We start from the raw sequence: 3526 nt of genomic DNA, 5'->3' as shown, positions 1-3526 counted from the left end.
TTCCGTGAACCAGGCATGTTTTAATACATTCCATCCCCATGGCAGTCTTACAATATATAGGAACAATGATTATTTTCACACCTTGCAAAGGGGAAAAACTGAGGTATTGGAAGATTATGTACTTGCCCAAGGTCACGTGGCATCTACATGGCAAGCCAGGGTTCAAACCTATCCATTTTGACTCCAAAGCTGACTGCACCTGCTATGTTCATAGGTTTACAAGGATGAAGGCATGTGATTTTAATCAAAGGACCACAGAAAGGACGGTTGGTCAATCAATTGTGAAAATCAGCAGAGGTACAATGTTTCAGTCAAAGGAGGTTTTAAGGAATAGAATAGGGGGTCATTTCATCAATTGCTAGTGAAGAAACAATATTAAAGTCATTGCAGATAGTATATATACAATAATATATACAATAAAAACATGCAGATGATAAAGATAAATGGACAGATACAGTGAGTGGAAGACTTTAACATATGACAATCAGAGATCAAGTGGGTAAAAACATACAGACTAGGGATTTTAATAAAATAATTAAGAGGTTAAATTAATAAATAGGATGGAATCACAGGGAATTCACCTTTTCAAGTGTCCACGGTGAATTTATAAGCATTGATTGCATACAAGGCCAAAAAGAAAATCTCACAGTTGCTTAAGTAAGTCCAGATACTTTAAAGTTCACCCAAACTTTTAACTACTAGGAAATCAAGATATCCTTTCCCAAGTATATGAGGTCAAGGGGCAAATAAAAATACAGTTAAACTAAAAGGAACAAAAATGTGAATGCTTCATACCAAAACGTATGAGATACAGCCAAAGAAAGAATCCTCTGCACAACTATTATAAAAAGAGTTTGGAAATTTGGCCAGAGTGAAATAATTTGATGGCTGAGGTTTGCTGCAAAATAACTCCAGGAGAAAGAGAAAGAGGCAGGTGAAGGTTGTGGCTGGGTTAGGGTGATCAATGAAAAGATGTTGACAATTGTGAAGCTGGGTGATGAGGACACGGGGCTTTATTAAACTCGTCTCTTTATGTTTGTGTATGTTTGAATTCCATAATCGAAAGAGACAAGATAAATAGACTATTATGTATATATAATGTTTAAAAAATCATAGCTACCGTACTTTTTTATTTCTTGTAATTCTTAACTAGAGCCAGCTCTTGCCAACAAATGTATACTCTGAATCACAAAATATGTGATCAAGAGCATTTCCCAAAGCTTTGTAACTCATCTGGTCTAGGGGGAGGTGTAGAAAAGAGAATAGGGCAAATGTGTTTAGATCTGAGGGTGGGTTTGGCTACCTGCCTGCCTTGGAGTCAACATGCCAGTTGAGGATGGGGACTGGGGACGGGGAGGGCTAATAGAAAACCTGATAGAAAACTCAGCGAGAATGAAGGGGCGTGAAGGAGCAGAGAAGGTGAAGAACCAGCAAGAGTGAGTCGTCTGCTGAGTCAGAAAGGGGAGCCTAGTCTTGCTCTAGCAACCCCAGCAGGTTGCTGCCTGTGTTGAGAGACGTGAAACTCCAGGTTACTCCACCTCGGTCATTGGCACACGCCCATGAGACAGGGCGTATTGGAGCCTGGTGCATCTCTCCACATCCCAGGTAGAAAACTTCAAAGAGGAAGGGAGAAAGAAAAGGGGAATTGAATGAGAAATCCGAAACGCTGACTGTAAACTCAGTTCCAATTGAATAGGAAGATGATCGATTTTCTTTCTGTGCCATCACCAGAAGTGGTTGCTGGATCGTTAAACTGGCTTAATTTATAGAGAAATGAAAGCTTACTTTTTTAGGCATTGTGTGCTGTGACTGTAAATTTTAAAACATATATAAAAATCAATAGGCATTTCTATTTAACAGCAATAACCAGTTAGAAAATAAAATGAATATGGGGATCGTATTCCCAATAGCAATAAAAATAAAAATATAAAATACTTGGAGTAATTTGAATATGATATATGTTTGAGTTATATGAATAAAGAAGCTATAAGTACTGAATTAAGAAATATAAACTATGAAAAAATGGAGGCAGTTATAGTGTTTCTGAATAGGAATTCTAAATACTTTTTAATGTCTAGTCTTATAAAATTAAATTTTAGGTTTAATGAATTCCTCTCAATATCCCAATATGATATTTAATAAGGAAATTTAATGAAATTATAAAATTCATATGAAAAAAGTAATGAATGTTTTAAAAATGATGTATCTTTTAAAAAATTAATTGTAGGAGAAAGAGATCTACTAGACATAAAATATAATAAAGCTACAATAGTTAAAGCAGTGTCATTCTGACATAAGAGTGATTGGGTAGAATAGGTAGATCAGAACAGATCCCAACATATTAATATATAAAATTGAATACAAGAGGCATCACAAATCTGTGGAGAAAAGAATTATTATGTAGTAAATGACATTAGAACAAATGACTTGATATTTAGAAGACAAATTTATTTAGATTTTGCATAACACTATAAATACAAAAGAAAAAGAAAAAAAAGATAAACCTACTTAGATTAACGTGTTAAGTTTTTAAATATTGAAGCAACATAGGCATAGACTTAATGAGAAATGTGCAAAACCTATATGAGAAAAGCTATTAAAGTCTCAAAAAAGATGTAAATGTTGATTTGAACAGAAGGAAAAACATACCATGTTCTTGGATAGGAAAGTTCAACATCATTAAAATGTCAATTCACCCCTACTTAATTTATACATTTAAAGCAATACCAATAAAAATACCTTCTTCTTTATTCCTAGAGCTAGACAGGTTGATTATAGAGTTTATGTGAAATAATAAATAAGTAAGATAGTTAGACAAAACTCCCAATTAAAGCAGAGCAAGTGGGGAGGAAGAGAACCATTTAAACAGGATTAGTACACGAGACTCCTGTAATGAGAAAAACATGGCAGGAGTTTGGGGCCTATGTCTTAAGAAGGCCTGGCAGCTTCTGTTTTTACACTTTGGGAGCTTTGAGCATCATGTAAGAAGCCCAGCGAGAGCCCACGACAGGGGGGAAGCCTGGCCATCCCAGTGTTCCCATGGAGACCAGCCCCTGCCCCCCACCCCGCCGCCATCCTAACCAAGGCTCTGGCCTGAGAATGAAGCCATCTTGGATATTCCAGACCCACTGCCATCTGACTGCAGCCACAGCAGTGAATGAAATGAGGCCAGCGAAGAACCACCCAGCTGAGCCTCAGTCAACCCACGGAATTGTGAAGAAGAATAAGATAACTATTTGTTTAACAAAGCCACTAAGCGTTGTGTGCATGTGGTAAGCTCAACATAACATAAAAGTGACCATTTTACCATTTTAAAGTGTACAGTTCAGTGGCTTTTAGTACATCCACAATGTTGTATAATCTTTAGCACTATCTAGTTCTAGAACTCTTTCATCACTCCAAATGGAAATCCTGTACCCATTAGTTGGTCAGTGACTCCCCATCTCCCCCTCCCCCAGCCCCTGGCAACCATAAATTTGTTTTCCATCTCTATGAATCTTCCTATTCTGCATGTTTCATATAAATG

The sequence above is a fragment of the Choloepus didactylus genome, chromosome 1 (genome assembly GCF_015220235.1).
Source record: "Choloepus didactylus isolate mChoDid1 chromosome 1, mChoDid1.pri, whole genome shotgun sequence".
Classification (NCBI taxonomy): Eukaryota; Metazoa; Chordata; class Mammalia; order Pilosa; family Megalonychidae; genus Choloepus; species Choloepus didactylus.
The sequence above is the reverse complement of the archived record's forward strand: the minus strand, read 5'-3'. Positions refer to the sequence as shown.